The following is a 22,511-nucleotide window of genomic DNA, read 5'->3' on the forward strand; positions in this document are numbered from 1 at the left end:
AGGCTCTAGGATGGACCCAGAGCCTGGGTGAAGAAAGCAGGTTGCCACCCATCCATTATTGCTGGGCAATTTTCAGAGTACGATTCTATTCGCAGGCTTCATCTGATCCTCCCATAAGTTCTTGGGTGCTAAGGTAGGGCCCAACTGTACCTGTCTCACCATCTGTCCCTTGACTGCTTCCCCTGACCTTGTACATCCTCAGGGTCATTAGCCACCTCACTAGTCCTTGGTGCCAGGAAGTCTGGAGGAGGGGGAATTTGCTCTCTTTTTTTTTCAATTATCCCAAGGTCTGGGGCTAGTATTCTTTTTTCCTTACACCTTCATTTTCTTACCCTGTTAGTGTGCAATATTCATGCCCTGAGCAGCTTATGTGGCTTTAGACTCAAAAGAATCTGGCTAAGGGGACTGTGGAAATGACTCAGTCAGTAAAGTGCCTGATGTGCAAGCATGAGGATCTGAGTTCAAATCCAGAACTCACATAAAAATCTGGGCATGGAAGGAGTGCTAGGGAAACAGAGACAGACAGGACCCTATAGCTCACTGGCTCTAGCTCGCTGGCTCTAGCTCACTGATTTGCCAGCCTAGCTGAACTGTTGGACACCTGCTTCAGTGTGAGATCATGTCTCAAAAACTATGGCAGACAGTGATCCCAGAAAACATCTGATATTGACTTCTGGTCTCTATACACATGCACACAACATGTGCACACTCCTCTGTATGCACATGTGCACATCCCTCCCTTCCCCCCGACATAGATGTCTAGGTATGAACATGGCTTACAGGTTTGAAACCAACCCACCTGTGTTCCATCCTTTCCTCACACAGCCCCTGAGCTGGAGCACTAGAGGTCATTTAACTTGGTTCCCAGATCCAACTCATGCCTCATAAAATACCAACTAACATGATAAAGTAGAATTTCCCATCAAGTCCAATGTAAGTTGATAGATATATAGATGCATAACTTTGGTCATCTAGCTCAGGGCTTGACACCAAACTCTGCCAGACACTGAGGCTAAAAACCAACCTTCTCAGGTTCAAAAGGCACAGCAGCCCCTCAGCAGAGCTAGGACTCCCAGCAGCCCCTCAGCAGAGCTAGGACCCCCAGAAGCAGCAAGAGGAGTGGTCTCTGGTTTTCAGAAACAAGGCTGGACTTCATTTTCTGGAGCAGAGTCCAAGCATTCGGCATGGAGCAGCCACAATACCTGCCTGAGACAGACTTCCCTTCCACGGAGACCATCCATACACCCTCAGTTCCGTTGACTCCATTGTGTCTTTGGCCAGTAAGGTTAGATTGGAGTGAATCTTCTAACATCATCACCTGCTGTGGCCAGGTTAGTTATAAGGCTCCTCTGGGGATCACTGTGGCAACAGTGTTTCTACTGCACCAGGGAGAGGGAGGGTGAGAGGAAGGACACGGTAGCTCTCTCTGACTTAAAGTTTGCAAACTCCTGTTTAGAATCCGTCCCTTTGTCCTCTGCCTACAGGGTCTCACGAGTCCAGGACTAGGTACTATGATAACAGAGAAGAGCCTTTAAGATGACCAGTTACCTCCTTCTGTGACCTTGGACAAGCCACTCCCTCTAGGTGGCTCAGCTCCACTGTTGCACAGATGTCACTCTGAACTGAAAGGATAGTTCACTAAGGGTGGGTGGAAGCACGCAGGAGCACACTAATGAAGTGCAGTCATGGGTAGGCTTGTAGGTTCTGAACATTTCTCAGTGGCTTGGACCACCATCCTCACAACTCCCTGATGTGGGCCACAGTTTGCCTCACAGACGCTAAGGGACCAGCCAGCATGACCCGTCATGGTAACTAGACCATGTAGGTCATATTCCAACTCCGGCAGCCTTTCCAGCAAGGGTCATGTCTGAGAGTGCTTCTAAGGGTGACAATGATGCCACCCATTTGGTACAAACTGAAGCCACTTTGCATTCCTACAGTTGAGGCGAGGGCAGGGGAGGGTGTAGTTAGAATGTGAGATAAGTATAAAAGTGTCCTAGGAGGAGTGCTAATCAAGCCAAAATGATCTTCCCTTCCAGTGAACACTTTAATGCTATGCCGATGTCCCCAGTGTTCCAGAGAAGGCCCAAAGAAACATCCTTACTCCACCCAACACTAATCAGGAATAGCTATGGGAGCCTAGTGGCACATCCACACTTGCCTTTGCTCTTGTCAAGGAGGTCCAGGAGCTGTGAGGAGAGTCAGGCTCTTGTCAGATGAATCTCCCCAGGGAGATTCTCTGTTGGGGGCACCCCAGAGACACTGCTGCTAGAGAGTCCTGGATCCCTAAGGCATAGAGGCTATCCTGCCCTGAAAAAGGCTTTAATGAGCTTCCGGGTTCCGGAGCTCAAGAAAACTACTCAGCTTTGCTCCTTGATGGTGCTGGTGACATCAGATGGCTATGCTTAGAGCCAGTTTCCTGCCAACGTAGTAGAAAAGGAGATTGTCCGAGCAACTTTTCTATTTAGGCAGGAAACTATCTGGTCACTTCAATCAAAACTATAAGCTGTCCACATTGCAAATTTGTGCCGAAGAGCTTAGCATGGAGCCAGCTGCTGCCCCTCAGTCCTTCCCAGACAATGAAGGAAGAGCAGAGACTTTACTTGATGCTTAGCTGATATTCATTTCCAAGGGAAGGCTACAGAGAGCCCTCTGAGTGACTCTTGGTCTGTAATTTATAGATACCCTAGGGGTTAATGACTAATGACTGGGATTTAGGTGATCCACACCCCTCTGCACACCCACAACTGTATGCAGAATGTTGGAAGCCAGTGAAGTTTTCTGGGAGATAGTTCTTCTCTCTGAAAAGACCTCTGACTCCACAACAGGCTAAGCACTGTGAAAATGGCTCACCATGTTCCTTATATTAAGGAGATGGCCTGACCTTAGTTATTTAGGCCTTGCTCTGAGATGTAATTTAATGTTATAGTCCATCTGTCACTCCAGGTCACATGAAGAACATTACTGCATCTTCAACTGCTTAACTCTTGTTGAGGGTGGATTTGGCACTGACAAAAGACCCGTGCGATACATTCTTTAAAAAGAAAATCGATACCAAACTAACACAAAGACCTTGGAAAAAGACATATGAAAACCTGCTGTTTTAGAGGCTCCATGTATGTGCACATACACCCGTGCATGCGCACATGCACACTTTTAAGTTTAAGTGGAGTTACCCTTTGGGGGGGGGGGGAATAATACTTCTCCCCAGTGTCATGGGCTACCAAATGGAAACTACAAGGTATGGCTACCTCCCTTTCGGGGGTTGTTAGTGAAGTTCCAAAGATCCGCCAAACAATACAAGCTACTGCTACTGCTGCTCTTGGTTACCCTCCAGAAGGTGATGGTATGAGCCTATTGTTGAATACACCACATGCTTGAATCATAGGGTGTAGAGAAACCAAACTGAAGAAAAACCGAAAACAGACAGAGAAGGAGCTGCCACCGGGAAAGGGGCCTCCCTGTCACTCAGAATAGCATGGCTCCCAATGGCTCCCTCCTTGTTCCTGCCACCCTGATCAACGCCCTGCTTTTGATGCCCCTGCATCTAGGATTTTCTGTTTTGTTTTAATCTCATCACTTATGTCTGGCGTCACACTGAACCCTGTACTTTCCATGCAAGGCTTTTATATACATATTATATTATTCCCCCGATGATTTTAAACAGTGGCAAAGCACACACACACAATCATAAACATTTAGGCACATACATGAAGTAACTGATTTATCTATATTTAGCCACAAACTGGCCTGTGATTGACCTGAGACCTTGTTATTTTCACTAAGTCTGAAGAAACAGAGGAACATTGAGCAGTTTGATGTGGGCCGGTGTCATGGGTACCATTCAGAGCCCCACCCTCTGATTCAGGTTTCATGCTGAGACCTGGAACTCTCACTACAGTCTAGCTCTTGTCGGAACAAGATCTCGTGTTTACACCACACAGGGATGCCTTGCTCTGAGGAATACTTTAGACACATAGAAGATGTTTTTTAAATGTTTGTTATTTTTTATCAGCATATATTAATTACACATAACGGGTTTCATTGGCATGTTCAGACATATATATATGATGTGTTTTGATCATCTCCCCACCCCTTACCTTCTTTTGTCCTTTTTCCAGTCCCGATGGTCTCTTCGTTCCCAGCAACATCCCTCTCTACTTTTAGGGCTTTTGTTTCTTGTCCTAGCTTCTTGTTTGTGATGTCCTGGTGAGTCCTGCTTGCTTACAGTAAGGAGCACAGACCAGGGGCTCCTTCCAGGAGCCCCTGCTTCAGTACCCTCCCCCTTGCTTGGTTACACTGTTGTTCTCATCACTGAGATGGTGATGGAGACACAGACAAGAGATATGATTCTGGGACTTAGAGGCCAGTGGGGAACCCAGGATCAGAGCCCTCCGAGTCAAGCAGGGGTGTGTCTTCTTGCTTGCCTGCTTCTTTGCATTCGTCTGTAATTATAAATACCCAGGCCTATTCAGAAAAGCAAATTGGCATATTCTATGGAATTTGACCACTCACTGACAAAGCATGCATGTCAGTTTTGTGACTTTGAAGATTCTCTGGAGCTGATTAAATGGGAAATTTTACCTGGTTAAGGCCAAGAGGAGCTCTGCAAAATCACTAGCCCAGGAGTTTCTGGAAGTTTTCAAGGTATCTAGGTCACCCCTGAACCCCTTGCTTGCACTTGACAGCTAATGACAGCATAACACTTGGAGACGCATTTTTATATTTTCCAGAACTTGCTCTCCCAAGGAGGCTCACCACTTGGTTTCTGAAGATCTGAATACCCCTCGCCTCAGCACTGAATGGCAGACCATTTTTCTTTTTTTCTGCAGAGAGGAAAAAAAAAGGGAAGTGTAATTTTCAACTCTCAGCACAACGTGCCTTTGATTAATGTATATTGTAATCATCACAGAATACACAGCTGTCTATTAACGATGGAACCAAATGAGTTGAATAGATTATCAAAGAGCAGCAGCCCCGGTTCCACTCAGAGGTACATGCTTGTCTTTAGAACATTAATCTCACAACGGCTTTGAGTTTGATTCTAATTTCCCTGATTGTCTGCAAGAAGGAGAGGTTGACCAGTGTAGGCAAACTTCCCAGGAGCAATGAGAGCTCATACTTCCCTGGGACCAAAGAATGAGGAGGAGCAGGGCTTCCTTGAAGTGATTATTCCAAAGGGGTGGGAGAGGCAGAGAAGGGACTTGAGGCACCCAGAGAGCAGGAGGCCGGAGCCTAGGATTCATAGAGGAGGGTGGAGCTTTCTAGGTGGCCAATAGGAAAGGTTCCTCTGAGGCACTGCTTAATAGGAGGTGCTGAAGAAGAGGAAGGCAGGCAAACTAGCCAGACCTTCCTGGTCACTCAACCCCAAGGGGATTGGCATACAACACAGAACACTCTGCCCTTGTGATGGTTTCTAATGGCCATGGACTGGAAGGGATCTGGAATCAGCTGGTAGACATACCTCCAGGCACACCTGAGATGATCTTGATTAGACTAACTGAGGTGAGAAGACCTGCCCTTAAAGGAGCTCCACTGGTCCCTAGGTTTGGATTCTGGAAGAAATGAAAAGGGGTCTGAGAGCTAAGCAAGAGCATCCACTGTTCTGTGCCTCCTGGTTTCAGACACGTCACAATCAGCTGCCTCAAGTCCCTGCAGCCTTCACATCCTCAACTGAGAACGGTACACTCCAACTGGGAGCCAAAATCAGCCCCTTCTCCTCAAGGTTGCTTTAGTAAGAGTGTTTTATCACAGCAATGTGGGCGGCAATGAAGCCAACACTGGGCATGATTTCTCTCCTGGGAAGACCGAGCCCTAACACAGGTGTCCCAGGCTCTTGGGGGGACAGGCCATTGCTATCTTATTTGAATACCCTTGAGACTGACTAACTCAGACAGCCTTGCCATCACTGCTCCAACTGACTATGTTTCCCAAGTCACCTCAAGCCAAAGACCCCCAGCAGCCCCATGTAGAATACATAGTCCTCTTTCACATTAAACCCCACCCAGTGTGTCAAATATTCAAGCTTTATTGCCCCCAACAGTGTCCCACAGTAATATTGTCAGTCACATCTATTCGTACCCACTACATTAAGAGTACGTAGTACAACTGATGGTCAGCTTTTTCAGTGACTCTTTCATCTTTAGTCTATTCCCCCAGTTTTCTCTGACTCTACTTTATTGTTTAGTCTTATTTGTTGCTATAACAAAGTGTCCTAGAATGTGGGTGACTTATAAAGAGATAAGATTTATTTAGCTCATGGTTCTAGAGAAGGTAAAAACGCTAGAGCAGTGACATCAAAATGAGGCAGAGACTACCTACCACATGACTAGAGCAAATGTGCTAGCCCAAGCTTCTCATCCTCATTTTATAGAGCCACTAATACAAAAATGAAGTCCCCATCCTGATGTCCTGGCCTAATCCCAGGCACTTCCCCAAAGCCCACATCCAAATATATAGATAGTGAGTGTGGGGGCAAGTTTCCAACGTATGAACTTTTATGAACACATCCAGACCATAATAGTCACTCTCCTTCCAAATCACTCACACCTTTGTCTTTTGCCATGTCTATCTGAAAACTTCTTTGTCCGAGTTCAGTTCAGATATCAGTCAGCAAGACCGTTTTTAACTTTTTAAAGTTTTGTTAGATTTACTGACTGCTAGTGTAAGAATTTGCCTACACACATGTCTGTGTACCACGCACATGCCTGGTACCCGAGGAGATCAGAGAGAATGTCAGATCCCCTGAAGCATAGTTAGGTATGGTTGGAAAGCACCACGTGGGTCCTGTGTAGGAGCAGCAAATGCTCTCAAGCACTGAGTCATAGCTCCAGCCCCTGCAAGGCCTGTCTGCATTTGTGTAGTGAAGCCTCCACCAAGCCAGGGAGTTGGAGTCTTCCTGGTTGCCTTGCCTCCTTGTCTGCAAGAACATGAAGGGTGGGGACTGTGGCTTGCCCCCTACTGCTTGTCCCAAGACTTGTCTCACAGTGAGTTGTGGGAAAGAATCGGGGTCATCCCCAGCTTCAGAGTCTTCCCAGACAACCCCACCTGCCATTGTCATCCACTCCTGGGATGACAGAAAGGTTATTTCATATGCCATCAGATGGAAATAGCTATATCTCAGAGCATGCAGTGCTGTCCCCAAATCGCAGGGCTCAGGGATGGTGGAGCTTTTGGCTTGATTCTGAGCCTCAACTGTCCACAGTCCAGCTCAGGAAGAGTCAAGGTTCTCAGGCTACAATATACATATATACAGACATCACACACATCTCTCTCTCTCTCTCTCTCTCTCTCTCTCTCTCTCTCTCTCTCTCTCTCTCTCTCTCATTCTCACACACACACACACACACACACATATGCACACACACAAGCATGGAGTGGGGTACCGTGGCCGAGGGTAGTTTATCCCATGGATTTCAGTAATGTCTCCTGGTTCAAAGTGTCTCTAAGTGTTAACTCTGTGTCATGTATTTGGGGCAGAGGGCAGACAGAGCGTAGCAGGAAAGTGAACAGATTCTAGGCGTGGTAGTTCTCAAGGTTAGCATATATACCCAGACCACCTATCTTCAGGCCGTCATCAAAAGCAGGCTCCAGGACACTGAGTGGCAAGCTGTCAAGACTTCTGGGAGTTGCTGTGCTAGCCAAGGAGCGATAGAGCTCAGGAAACATCTGGGGAGAAGCTAGAGGCAGGAAGGGCAGCACATGCTCCGGGGAGCCTTGTTTTAAGAAGTCAGGAGGGGGAAAGATGGCAGCTGGGAGATTGGTGCCAGTCCAGTCCCTGTCAGCCTACGGGCAAACATTGCCAACCCACTGTCTCTGGAGCAACATGTCCCCAAGCCCAACCAGCCCCATGCCTGAGAGTAGAAATGCCTTTCAGGTGCCCTGGACTCTTTTCTTGTTTTTGGAATGTGCTGGGCCACCCCTAAGGCTTACTTTCCAGCTCCTGTGCTCTGCTGAGAGTTCACAACCATGTCAGACATCAACAGGGGATTCTGGCGCGACACCCCAACTCGTAACACCACAGCAGGGCAAGAGCAGGCTCTGCAAGGCCATGACTGGGAAAATCATCACCCAGGGTGGGGCAGGATAGGCTGCAAACTCCCCCCCTCCAGGTTCCTCTGCTCCATCCTCTGCCGTGACCCATAAATTCACCAAGATGAAGTCATTCCCCAGCCGTGGCTGTAAAAAGTCAGCTGCATAGCTGCAGAGTTTGCAGCCGAGTCAGATTATAAAATAAAACCAGGGATTCTGGAGAGGGGAGGGTCAAGCCAGCCAGCCCTGGGGGAGGGGAGATGGCTGTTCTGTTGTTTTTAACAAGCACCAGAAGGTTTCAGCTTTGTAAGATTCCTCACCCTGCTCCCCCACCTTCCCACAACTCCTTTTAAAGTAGAGGATCATGCAACTTCAGGGCTTCTTCAGTGTTACAAAAATAAAACCAAAATACAAACTTAAAAAAGAAAAAAACAACAACAGTCTGTAAGTTCTCTTTCCTGCTGTGTTTGAAGCAGACCTCAGACCCTATTCTGAAGTCTCCTGAAATTTGACCAGAATCTGGGAACTCAGAGAAGTCACAGACCCTGCCTCTTTCATTCCCTGAAGCCGGAGTGAGAGACATAGCCAGGAAGCTGGAGTGGCCCAGGAGCTGAGCATGCCACCTGCCCAACTCCAGTGGGACAGCTTTCTGATCTACATAGCAAGTTCTTGCCAGTTGCCTCTGGTCCCTCCAGGTCAGCCTTCACCACTTTCTCCATCTGAGTACATCCCTCGTGCAGACACTAGGGGGATGGTCTGGGAACAGAGCAGTTGACAAAGAAGACAAAGGCACTTGCCTTTGCTTTCTCTATCTGGGAAGGGCTGAGTAGCCAGAACCTTAAAAAAGTGAGACCACTAATGTCCTTGTCATCCTTCTAGCAAGGACACCCATGAAGGTCAGGCTGAGACCATCTCACATGTGCAATAACCTCTTAGCTCACCAAGTACCCATTTAGTCTCTGTACATCATGAGGGAAGAAATGAGCTGTGTAACAAATGACTCCAAGCACAGAGATCAGGACAATGACTGTGCATAGTCTCATGGGATCTCTGGAAGCACAGTCAGGGACGAGGCTGTGGTGCATCTGATGGCCTGACTGAGGCAGGTCCTCTCCTCTCCCATGCATGGAAGTTGTTGCAAGGGCCTATTGAGGAGCTTGTTGGGCAAAGGGCTCAGTTCCTCTCTAACTGTTGCCCTGAAAGTTCTTCTCTGTGGCTGCACAGACCTCACTGTAGAAGGGCTTCTGTCATCATGAGCAATGAGTGTGCCTAAGATGGACCATATACACTTTTTAATAACATGATCTTTAGTATGGTACTCCTATATAGTTCTGTATTTGGTTTGTTAGAAACAAGTTGCTGGGTCCAGCATACGCTCAAGGGAGAGCATTGTACAGTGTCTGAATACTAGGGGGAAAGGAGAACTGGGGTCCATTTTGGAGGCTACTTAGAATAGAATCTAAGCGGTGTTAACCAAGACTTCAATGTGTATTGAACAGCCTCCATGCTCTGAGAGCTGTTTTCAGTGAATTCCATATGAAGTTTTAGTTCATACTCACTCTGATTCAGGAGGTAGTTTCTCCATCGTACAGACAAAAAGTCTGATCCTCACAAGAGTTACAGAAATGATTGAAGACTGCCAACCTATAAATAAGTTAAAAAAGCAAAGTATCCAACAGTTGGTCCCTTCTAGAGCCTCATACAATGTGATGAAGTTGCCTCTTCTGAAAGGTCATCTAGAGGTCATTTGGCACACTCTCCTTTGCAGAAGTGACAAGTGTAAAACCCAGGGACCCCAGATAACTGGCCAAGGTCACACAGTACATGAGAAGCAGGGGAAAATGGGTCCTTGCATCTCTTAGAGCCCCGGTTCCTGAAGGGAGATGGAGGAGAGAAACAGCAGATTCGTAAGGCGGCATCTCACTCGAAATGGTGTGTGACATGCAGCTGTGTGGGGTGGGAAGCAGCATGAGGCATGAAGCAGTCAGTGTGGGACATGACGCCCTGAGTTGTGTGAAGCACATTATGGCACAAAGTGATGAGGGGCGTTCAACACTGTGTGGCAAGATGACGTGTGGACCATGAAGCCACGTGGAGCATGACGCCGAGTGAAACTTAAAGCAATGAAGGGTGTGCTGCAGTGTGGACTGTGAAGTAACGTGGGGCATGCACCAGGGTGGGGCATGGAGCATTGCGTGGCAGACCAATGTGCCTACTTGCCTTTCTCCCGACCTGGAAACTCTGGAGAAACTCATCGGCTCTTTGACCATCAGCTGACCATGAAGCTTGAAGTTTCCCTCTACCCAAGCTTAGACATGAAACCCCTGGTGTCTGCTTGTACCTATGCTTAATCAATGTCCCTTTTCAGGAATATTTCAGCTTGCCTTGGCTGGAAAAAAAAATAGGCCCATCACAGACATGAGTGTAATGGACTGGTTTAAGTTTTCCTGGGGGCTTAATAAAAGGTGGTAGTTTGGGTAACAGCTTTGCCATAGGCCCTTCTGTTAATACTTATCTGGCTAATGCATCTTGCAAATGGCCTCATGCAGCTTTGGGGACATTAAGAAGACTTCACAATGTTGTTCTACATATGGTATTTCTGCCTTGGAGTTTTTTTTTTTCTTTCCACTTGTATAAATTATTTTACGATGAAGGTGGCGGTGCTGAGGGAGAGGGGCCAGAGGAAGGGTTAGAATTTCACAGAATCCAGCCTGAGGCATTTTTTGGAGCCCAGAGGGAGCTCTGCCCCACATTCCTGAGCACAGGGACCAGGAGGAATGGAAGCTAAGTAGCTGAGGAACACCAGCTGTGCTCACACACTAGCCGAGCAGACGTCTGTTGCCTCAAAATGTCATACACATTGAGTAGACTCACCCCAAAAGGACATACCATTAGATGAGCGGAATTTCTGCTGTTACATGGGGTCCCAAGACTGAAGCCATCTTCCCTGCCCTTATCAGGCCAGCCAAGATAGCCAGAGGCAAGGCTATCTAAACACTGAACACGGGGCAAAATTCTACCTTACACATACCAGGCACAGATGTGGACCCAGCACTTGACTGATGTCCTCGTTCCACACAGCTGAAGGTTTCTCTATGCCAGATACCATGCCAGGCCCTCCTACCAGGATGAATACAGTCCAGTCCAACCCGTAAAGAAAAGCCAACCTAATGAGGACTATAGATCTGTCTGCACCCACTACCAACCGATGGAGCGATGAATGAGTGTATGGAAGACAATGCAGGGACCCCCAGAGGCTTACAGAACCAGCTAGTCAGGAGGGTGGAGGAGACTGGTGGAGGATCCAGCTGCCACGTATGCTCTGTGAGAGAAATGGAAGGTGAGAAACATGAGGAGAGCCAGGGGGCATACAAAGTCACAGCGAGGATTGTCAGTGCACATGGGATGCAGTCTCTGAGGTTGCATACCCTGCTGCAGATTCTAAGGGAGGCATGGTGCAAACAGTGTGTGTGTGTCTGTGTCTGTGTCTGTGTGTGTCTGTGTGTGTGTGTGTGTCTGTGTGTGTGTGTCTCTGTGTGTGTCTCTATGTGTGTGTGTGTGTTGTGTTATCGGCATGTTATATGTGGGTACCTACTCTCGTCGACAGAAACCTGCTGTCTCATCTTCTCTACCTTCTTTGGGACAGTCTCTCACTGAACCTAGAACACACCAAATCAGAGCACATGACCCTGGGATTTGCCTGTCTGTCCTCTTGGGGCTGGAGTTAGCAGGCTCACAGTGTCTGGATTGTTTGTGGATGCTGGATATGTAAGCTCGGGTGCTCAGGCTTGCGCAGCAAACACTCTACCACTGAGCCATCTTTCTGGCCTGATGACACACAGTGATGGGACACACAATGTATATACCTTAATTTCACAAACTAGCTCTATTTGAATCCTCAAGTGATTATAACAGAGATTCCTGTAACTGTGCACCAGGCTCTCTATTTCTCTCCATCCTCTCCTGCAGCCCATGTTCTCCAGGGTTCTTGTCAGTGGTGAGTAAAGTGGTACCACCTCCCCTTCCGCACGGTTTGCTTTCCTCACTGACTGAGCATGTCTTCAGAGACCTGCTGGCTTTTGAGCCTTTGACTGTGGGTTGTCTGTGCATAGGCCTCACCCATCTCTCTATTTGTTTTCTTTTATTTCTTTTTATGATCTGGAGGAGTTACATGAACATTCTCTGGTTTCAGATTTGGCTAGTCTGTCCAGATTGCCATGCCTCTGATAAAGTTTGTATGGTATTTTGTTTTGGAGATTGGTATTTTTTTGTTTCCCTCCCTCCCTCTCTCTTTCTCTCTCTTTTCTTTCTTTCCTTCTTTCCTTTCTTCTCTCTCTCTCTCTCTCTCTCTCTCTCTCTCTCTCTCTCTCTCTCTTTCTTTCTTTCTTTCTTTCTTTCTTTCTTCTGAGACAAGGTCTCAAGTATTTCAGACTTGCCTCAAACTGGCTATATAGTGAAGAATGCTGCGTTAACTTCTGGTCCTCCTGCCTCTACTTCTCAAGCCCTGGGATTACATTTAGACCCTGCCTCATCTGGGTTTGTAGGGTGATAAAATGACACCTCTGATTCTCCCATGTTTGGCAAGTGCTCTGCCCACTGGGCTAGCTCACCGGCTTCTTGAATAGTACATTCTGATGAACATAATTTTTCCTTTAATTCTGACACAAACCCACTCATTTATTTTCTCCGAGTTTGGTTTGTACTTCATGGTGGGGAAGACTTCTCTAAGAGATAATCCATGAGACGTGTTGAGAGATGAATCCACAGTAAGAGAACTGGCTGCTCTTCCAGAGGACCCGAGTTCCATCCCCAGCTCCCACAAGGAAGCCCACTACCACCTGAAACTCCAGTTCCAGGGCATCTAAAGCTTTCCTTTGGCCTCTACAGGGACCAGGCATGCATGCAGTGTGCAGACACACATACTGGCAAAACACCCATACAACCATACAACATACAATTAAAACATTAAAAAAAATAATCCAAGATTCCATAGTAAAAACTACATCAACATATTTTACCATTGTTACATGCAGTGTTCACATCTGAATGTTTAAACCCTTTGGAGTTTATTTCTGTAGTAAGAATAAGACAAAGACTTGACTTGAGTTTTCTCTACACGGATGTCACTTTTTAGACACATGATTTAAAGAGCAATCCATCCTTTCTTCACTGGTTTGTGATGGAGGCCACTGTAGTGTATATTGGGGAGATAATTCTTACCTGTCTCTAGCTTTTTTGTTACATCCTCAGAGCAGAGACTGTGACAGACAATTTGCAACTATTTTTTCAAAAGTGTACTGCATGGTAAATAGCTGGAGAAGGAGAGACTGTCCCCACGGAGAAAAAGGAGCAAATTCTCCTACTGACTTGTAGAGTATAAACAAAATGACTTTTCCCTCGAGGACACAGGCCAATGCTGCCACTTGGAAAGATTTAGGTTCCTTAAGCTGAATGTGTGTAAGATAGAGCCTGTCAATCATTCTGCTTACACATAGGTGCTGCCCAGAGCCCTACAAGCCACCTGTAGTGACTGAGACCTATGGAGCAAAGGCAGGCTATTCTGGCTACGGCTGCTGCTAAGAATAATAAGCTCCCTTCTCAGACCCAGGAGGCTCGTTGCTTTTGCCAGCAGCCATGAACTTGTGACAGGCTTATTTGGTAGCCTGCAGGTTTCATATTGTGTCAGGCTCTTAAGAAATTGGGAAGTCTTGAATTGTCATATGTAACTGGGACTCTTCTTTTGTAAAGACAACACCAAAGCTATTTTAATTGTCATGATTCTATTACAATTCTTATGTCTAGTAGGGAGAACTTTCAACTTTGGCCTCTGTCACTGTCAGATTCATTAGTTATTTATTGACATTCATAATAAGTCAATTTTGGAATTGATTTGTTGAGCTGTCCCTAAAATTGTATTTCAGTTTGTTTGGAATTATCTTGAATGTATATATTAAATTGGGGGGGGGGGGGGAAGAACTGACATCTTTATAACATTCCTCAGTCACAAAAATTATATATACATACATATATATACACACATATATATATGCATATGTGTGTGTGTGTGTGTATTTGGGTTAACATTTGTGCATTCATCAATGCCAGTACTTTCATTGCTGTATGTTGTCCTTGTTGTATCTAATTTTCCATCACAGTATCTTAGTTATGAAGGCATAGAACATGGTTACCCTCTACATGTTGGTCTTATGCATGGCAAAGTTATTTTTTGTATCTTTTTAGTTCTTGGCATTTTCGGATTGCTTGGATTTTCTATGCAAATCACCGAGTCACCCACAAATGAGGGGAAAGGCGTCTTTGTTCCCCCCACACACCCCTCCATTTTCCTTTCCTTTCTCATCAACATGAACCTGTAGAATCAGCAGCACAATAATGGAGAAGCCAGTTCTGCTGTCATATTCCTGACCTGAAAGAAAATTGCTCTTAAGTACAATGCTTCCCCCGGCACACTTAGCATGCAACATTTGCCAAAATTAAGGTTCTTTGCATCTATTCCCCTTTATAAAACCATTTTTTAACTAAAAATTAGCATTGAACTTTAGGTGGTATTTCAACACTGATTGGTGTGATGGTTTCCACATCTCTGTCATTAATACTCTCAATCACGTGCATCGATGTCCCTCGCATTTCAGGAACAAATCCTACATATTCATGATGCATTTTAAAAATGCATAGCATCATGTTCAGTTGTCATCCCATGTGTGTGAGGTTTGTACTCACACAGACACAGGCATGGATTCTGAATAAAGGGGAGAACCATCATAAGGTGGGACAGCAGATGGTTCTAGAATGTCCATTCTGGCTGAGGTATTGAGGTTAGGCAACTGGACCATGTCCGAGCAGGGAGGAAGATGTTTAGCCCAGGGCCACTGAGAACTCAGATCAGAAGTGAGGTTTTCGAGCTGGGTGGAGCAGTGTAGAGGAAGAGGAGGCAGGGCACTGGGCTAGCAAGATGATCTGCCAGGTTGGATTTTACAGGGAGACAAGAGTGTGGCTCTGATTTGACCAAGTGGAAGGCTGGAGTTGCTGTTGGGACAGCATGAGGAATGATGCAGGTGTGTAAGTGAGGCACTGGAGCTGAGGGCAACAGTGGAAGCCATGGAAAGGATACCGAGTATCTAATGAGCTTTTTACAAGCAGCAGAGAACTTTCCTGGAGAGCAAGCTTCTATCTGAAACCTTGTTTGAGAAGCAGTTTGAGGCAGGAGAGGGGGTATCAGGCCATCAGTGCCTGTCACCATCTACTACATACAGTTGCTACCCTTTCTGTACCCAAATACATCGGTGTCATCCCGACAGCTACTACAATCTAAGACCTCTGTGCCTCTGACCTCACCAGCTAGCCGGCCCTGTTCCTTCCATCCAGCTGTGCAGATGCATGTGGGCCCAGTTCTCCAACAGGCATATCTGATGGGTGAGGTCTCATGACTGTGCCAAGCCCCAGAGAAGGCTGGATAGGTACATGATCTACTCAAAGACAGCAGGACTCATAAAACAACATACTTGGAAAGCGTAGCAAGGATGTTGTAAGGATTCTGAGCAGCTCAAAAACCTTAGATGCCAATAGAATCCATCTCTCATTTCCCACATGCCACTGCTTTTTTCTCTCGCTCTGGACTTCTTGGCCTGTATCCATGGTTGTCCTTTTTTGTCACTGAGTACTATTCCATTGCATGACGACTTGGTTTGCTTGTTTCTGTTCCATGTGATTATTTTCCAGTTTGGGGCTGTTATAGAGAAAGCTCTGCATACATCTCTGTGCAAGTCTTTGTTTGTATCTAGTTTTCATTTCTTCGTGACAAATAACTGAGAGTGGGTGGACTGGGAGACTCAACTGGTCCATGCTCCATTTCATAAGAAAGTCCACAGGCTGGAGACATGGCTCAACTGGTAAACTGCTTGGCCTGAAAATGTGCATACTGGAGCTCAGATCCCCAGAGCCCACTTAAGAGCTGGGTAAGAGCAGTGGCCCTGCCTGTCGTCAGCCCAACATCCAGGCAGGGGCTAGAGTAAGTTAGCTAGCGGGACTAGCTGGAAAGGTGAGTTCTGGGCTCAAGAAACCCCATCTCAATGTGTAAAGTGGAAAATGATTAAGAAAGCCATCTAGCCTCGAGTCTCCACACACATCTGCACATGTCTGTGTGTCCCTCTGTTTACCCACATACATAAGAACACACATGCACACAGCCCACAGACATATGCAAAGAAAGGAAGGGAAAGAGGGAAGGAGGGAGGAAGGAAGGAAGGAAGGAAGGAAGGAAGGAAGGGAGGGAGGGAGGGAGGGAGGGAGGGAGGGAGGGAGGGAGGGAGGGAGGGAGGAAGGTCAGAGCCAGCTCCTGTCTCATTGTCCCCGACAGCATGTACAATTGCCTCATCTGCTTTTCCTTCTCGAAAACACTGCTGGTACCCAGGATCCAGTCCTGCATCTGTCTCCCTCACTCCAGACCACATGTATCTGAAGCTGCTTCCCACTCTTGGCCCTTCAAGTGACTCTGGAAAATCTCCTGTTCCTTGGGCCCCTCTTTGCAAACCAGAGGACGTTTCCTGTGATGTTTCATCCATCGCTGACCTCAGCCAAGTCCCTTTCAGGCCTTGTACAGTGTGTTCCCTTGATGACAAGAAGCCAGGAGAAGGTAATGGCTGTGCTTGCTTCCAGCACTAACGTTTCTGCCTGAGACTTTCCAATCTTTGTTCTTTCCCGGTTCCCCTTTCCATCTGTCGCTTGACACCATGCGACTGATTACATTTCTTTAACTGCCTTGGAAAACAGCTTGTCGGTTTTTTTAAAGCCTTTAAATAAGATAAAGCTCCATTTTTCTAACACATTTGAGGAGGAAAGTGGAAGGGGACGTGACAGCCATTGAACACCTACTATGTGCCTGTCCCTTGAGGCACTCTGGTTGAGTCCTAGCATGTAGCTTGTAAAGCTGTTTTCTAAAGCCATCCTTGTTTTGTCTTGGTTTTTCCCGCTATGTACTGCTTTCCTCCCAGTGCTAAATCAGTCTTGCATTCTCCCAGGAAATAGTGGCAGAGGGCTCTCCAGAAACAGAAAGAAGAGGTTTGTTACTGGAACTGGTGCACGTGACTAGGGAGGCCAAGAAGTCACATGACCCTCTGCCCCTCTGCTCCCTACCACACCTCACTTTGGAGAAGAAGTGTGAAGATCCAAAGACCTGTAGCTTCCATGTGCCAGGGAATTATTTGTTCCAAATGGACCAGGGCAGATTGCATGGTGCTCCTTTGTGCTGAGGGTGAGTGACCTCTGTCCAGGCTCCTTATTCCATAAAGGGGTTGTGGCTGGAATAGGCAGGATCTCTGATTTTAATGTCCTGGAGTATTGGGATGTCTTTTTGTTCCGATGTCTGTCTCTCTGTCTCCCTCCCCCTCACTTCCCCATCCTCTCTCTTCCTCTCTTTTTCTCCTTCCCCTCCCCTCCTCGCCTCTTCTCCCTCTCTCGTTGTGGGCTCAACAATCTCAGCTTCTCAGAGGCCCAAATTTTCTGCTTGTGATACTGGAAGATGTCACCAAGAAGTTCTCCCATGTCTGTGAACTAGGACACTGGGACTGGCTCCTCTGGGTACACAAAATGTAGGGGACACACGGGAGAGAAAGGTGTAAGCCAAGGTGTGGTCCAGAGCAAGGCCCAGCACCTGAAACTCCACCTCTTGGAGCAGCAGCCCTGGTGCCAGGCACTGGCATGGAGACCTGCTCACTTTGCACGTCTGCCTCCGCCCTGGAGGGTCTAAAGTTAGCCTTCCTATACCCAAGGGCTGCTGACACAGACCTCTCTATGGCCCCCAGAATCAGAGCTGACAACATTGCCAACAGGGAACAGGGCAAGGAGAAAGCTCCTCTGAGCTGTGAGGCCCGGAGTGTCCCTGGCATGGGGCAGCCACCTGGGAGGGACGTGCACCTCGCTCCTGCGGCACAGGAAGTGAGTGCCGGGGCCATCTGGGTTGTGTTTTCAAGAAAATCTTGAAAGCTGCTGCTCTGGCCAGGGGTAAACAGGATTTCATTAAGTCATGCCTGGCCTGAGGCTGGGGAGGGCTCCGGTTTCACAAAGCAGCCAAGTTCTGTGTTCCTTTCTGCACTCTCTGTGAAGTGGTCCTGGCAGCCATGTTGGTAAATGCTGGCCATCCACAGAGACGATGGAAAAAAAAGGCATCTTGTGGGTGGAGGTGAGCCCCTCATTTGATGCCACCCCACTCTGGTGTGAGGGAGATCCGTTGTTGGGCCTGCCTGGCTAGTATCACCCAGTCATGTGATCAGGTGAGGTGTTTTAAACCTCTAAACCGAGCCACCGGGTGAAGTACTGTTGTGGACTATCTGCTGCCGAGTTACAGGGCAATTGTCTCAGGTGGGCACCATCACACCATTTTCTCCCTGCCAGCAAGGTAACAGAAAATTAAGAAGGCCCTTTCACTACTCAGAGTCACACAGTTGGACTGTGAAGCAGTGTTGCCAGCAGAATCCAAGCCCAGTGGCTGCTCCTCCAAATTCTCACTGGAGAGAGTTCTTCTGGCCAGAGGTGACCATCCCTATCCTGAATTGCTTCACCCTTACCCTGTTCCTGAGGGATGAACAGACTCAGCAATGGGCCCCTGGTGCAGACAAGGAAAATGGGGTCAGCGTGACTCTGTTACTAGCTCAGGGTCCTAGGGGAACCCCTCTAGATGCCTGTCATAGACTATTCCCTCCCCTTGGTGATGATAGATGAACGGGGTCCCATGCTTGCTTCAGAAATGTTCCCACTAGCTTTTAAGCATTCATTCTTGGGTGAAAATTCCTGCTTCCAGACTTGTTGGCAAATACTGCTGTCTCCTCATTAGACCTTCCCTTCCTGTTGGGGACTGTGATCTCTGTAGGTGGGCTTCACAGAAGCCAGAGTAGCCCCTAGCCTGAAGCCCAGTCCAGGAGGATGCCCCTCACACTGGTGGACAGCACTTCACTCCGGATTGCTTCGCCAAGAATCTGTGGTTCCAGTGGCTTTGCTGCTGGCCGAGTGACACTGAGGTAGCTACAATCCCTAGAGAAGCCTTATGACCATGAAATGGCTACCCTCTCCTGCTTCTCTCTGCTGTTTGGATCAATGAGTGGGCATTACTCTGAATGCCCATTGGTTAAGCTCAGGACTAAGATATTGCCTGCCTTTTGCAAATCCATGCTGGAGCTCTGACAACCTACCCAAAGGTAGCTCAGGATTGTGAAACTTGGATGGGGTCCAGTAGGATTTGAACTGAGGGTTGTGACACCACAGCTCATGAAAACTCAGGTGACCAATGAAGAGAAATGATGTGATTTCCTCTTTCACTGTCCGAAGTGGAGCCAGGGAGGTAGCCCAGGAGCTACTTCTTCAGCCCTGAAAGTCAGCTGTGAGAAAAAGCACTGGATGTCATTGCCCAGTCCCTCCCTCTTAATAACGGACTGAGGCACCAGCACAGAGCAGGGTCAATCACTGTCACAGACTGAGCTGGCATTGCTCAGAGTTTGTATGAGCCTGACTGAATGCTGAGACCTCTTTAAGAAATAGCCAAGGAAGACTGAAGCCAGCAAGAGCCTGTGCACTGCCCTCTGGGACTCTGGAAAGATATATTCTCAGAAAAGAAGGTGCCACAGAGTCTAGAGCACCAGGCTGTTCCTCCTGCCATTCTAGTCATCCCCACATGATGCCCACCTCTACTTGGTCCAGAGCTCCCATCTCCCAGTTGAATGCGGGCCTCTGTTCTCTTGGTTCCAAGAGGCATGGCCGGCTTCTCACTCCCTCCTCTGCTGAATCTCAGTAAAGAGAGAAGCTATTTAAGACATCCCAGGGGAGCCAATAATTGAAAGAGTCATCTGATTTAAAAGCTAAGAGCCTGAGCTCTGCCATTTCAGTTACATTGCCCCCCTGCACTCCCATGGTGAATCTAACCCAAGTCCCAGAGCCTATCCTCTTCCTGCCAGACCAGCCAGGCTCAGCAGACAGGATCTTTGAGTCTGGAACAAAGCTCTGTGTGGCTGTCCTAGCATCTCTGGGGCTATGGTGTCACATGCCTTCCCTGCTGATCACCAGGACTCTGCAAACTCCAGACTCAAGCATCAAGTGCCCTAAGCATAACTATGGCCCCCAGTGTCTCCAGTGCCTTCAGTGACTCTAGTGGCTCCCTTCACAAGGCTCTGACTGGCTCCATGAGCCCTCTAGCCCTATTCAGAGTATCTGGTGAGACATGGAAAAGCATCATCCCAAAGCACTGTGAGCAGGCTGGGGATGTGGCTCAGTCTGTAGAGGGTTTGTCTAGCTTGCATGAGGTCCCAGTACCACACAGACTGGGTATGGTGGCATGTGCCTATAATCCTGGAACTTGGGAGGTGGAGGCATGAAGATTAGTAGTTCAAGATTTTCCTCAGCTACAGAGACTTCAAAAGTGATAGTGTGGCTTGGTGTGACAGGAGTGCATATCGATGTGACACCCTAAAAATGACTGGAGATGAAGGTCACTAAAGGAATCTGATAGTTCTCCAGGAGCAAAGGGTGAACAAGGGACTGGCTATCATCTACGATGGCTCTAAGTCCACTCATTTCCTTCAAGGAGTTCCTCCTTATGCCAGGCAGTGCCTAGGGTTGGGATGAGTAGCCAGCAGGGTGCGTAGGTACTCACTGGCAAGGAGCAAGCATGCTGAGGAATAGGGAAATGCAGGGAAGGAGAACACAGGTTAATGGGAGCAAAGGAGGTGAATGGAGAAGCTGAGGGTGGGAAAGGTTTGCAGAGACAGATGACTCGGAAAGCGGGAACTGTCTTGAGAGAACATGGCTGGTTCAAAGGCCAAGACTGGCAGAAGTATGGCACATTTGGTAAGAAGTATGGGGTGTTGGAACATAGGGGGGGGGCGTCTGGTACAGATGGAGATGTAGAAGGCACTAGGCAGTGTGAGTCAGGGAGCACCAGTCTTGAATTTTGGGTTAAAGTCTGACAACCTTGCCAGGGGTCAGATGAGCACAGAGGATGAAGAAAGACCACACGGATTTGGAAATTGTCATCATTCATGATGACTGAAGAAATTAGCCACTTGCCCAAGGGAAGGTGAGCTCTCTTCCTGCTTCCCCTGACTCCCCACACCACCTATCCCTCTACTGCAGCTCCTGGAACCACAGTGTGGTTACTTATGATGGCCATCTAATTTCATCCTGCCTTTGACTCTCCGAGGACAGTCTTGGGGTTAGATTCATTTGGCAGGTGAGGGTTGTTGACTGAGCTCCTCTCAGTCATGTGATTGGCGACAGGACCCCGTATCTGACGGTCTCAATCACTCTTGAAGAAAGATGCAGTGTTTCCAGTCTGTATAATCACGGCATGGAGTTCCAGTTGCTCCATGCAATCACTAGACTTTTTTCATTTTAAGAAATTGTGTGTGTGTGTATTTAGTTTATCTGTAGTGGTTAATTCAATTGTCAACTAGACACAGCCTTAAATCACCTGGGTACAGAATCTCAGGAAGGAGCTCTCTAGATCACATTGGCCTGAGGACACATCCTGGAGGGGTGGAGTGAGGAGGCATTGCCTTGGTTACATATTAATTAACCTGTACAGGCCCAGCCTAAAATTGGGCAGCACTACTCCTGGTCTTGGGTACTGGACTGGACAGAAGACTGGGCAAGTTGAGAGGTAGCATGGGTGCCTTCATTTCTCTCTGCTCTTGACCTTTTAAGCAGCTGTTCTAAGATCCTGCTTCCTTGACTTCCTACTATGATGAACTATAACCTAGAACTGAGAACAAAGTAACCCCTTCCTCCACTAGGTTACCTTTTGTCGGGGTATTTTATCACTGCAACGGAAATGAAACCAGAGCATCGTTCTAACATGTTCTCGGGGTATCTTAAGATAGTTTTATTCTGATTTGAACTCCATGAACTTTACAGCCTGTGTCTATTCAAGGAAGCATCTATTCAGATTGCTTTGCCCACTGCCTTATTAGGTTCTTTGATTTTCTTCTGCTGAATTTGAACAATTTTTGCCTGTACACACAGATACAAGCGTTGGGTGTGTGGTTTAAAAACCTTCTCATTCAGGCTGTGAACTGTCCTTCCATTCTCTCAACAGTGTTTCTCACAGAGAAACAAGTTTTATTCTGATAGAGTTCAGTCTATGAACTCCACAGGTGTCACATCTAAGAACCCTTTACCTCGAGATGCCAAGAGAAGGTTTCTCCATGTATATCTCTCATGTTGTATCCTTTCCAGACAGATCTACAGTTGGTTTCATGGAAGGCATGAGAAGTGTTTATTTCCCACGTCTGACATTATTTGGCTATAGATCTTTTATCATCTCAGCCGGTGTTTGATAAAAAGATAATCCCATTTTCAGTGAGTTTGTCAAAAATCGTGCTGTGCTGCACTTTCTGCATCTGCCTGCATCTGGGAGTCTGCTGTGCCCACCCTCCAAGTTGGCCATTTCACCATCCCCTGCACTCTTGGGTCCTGTATGC

This window comes from Mus caroli, unplaced genomic scaffold (genome assembly GCF_978045245.1).
Source record: "Mus caroli unplaced genomic scaffold, Mus_caroli_1 scaffold_12, whole genome shotgun sequence".
NCBI lineage: Eukaryota > Metazoa > Chordata > Mammalia > Rodentia > Muridae > Mus > Mus caroli.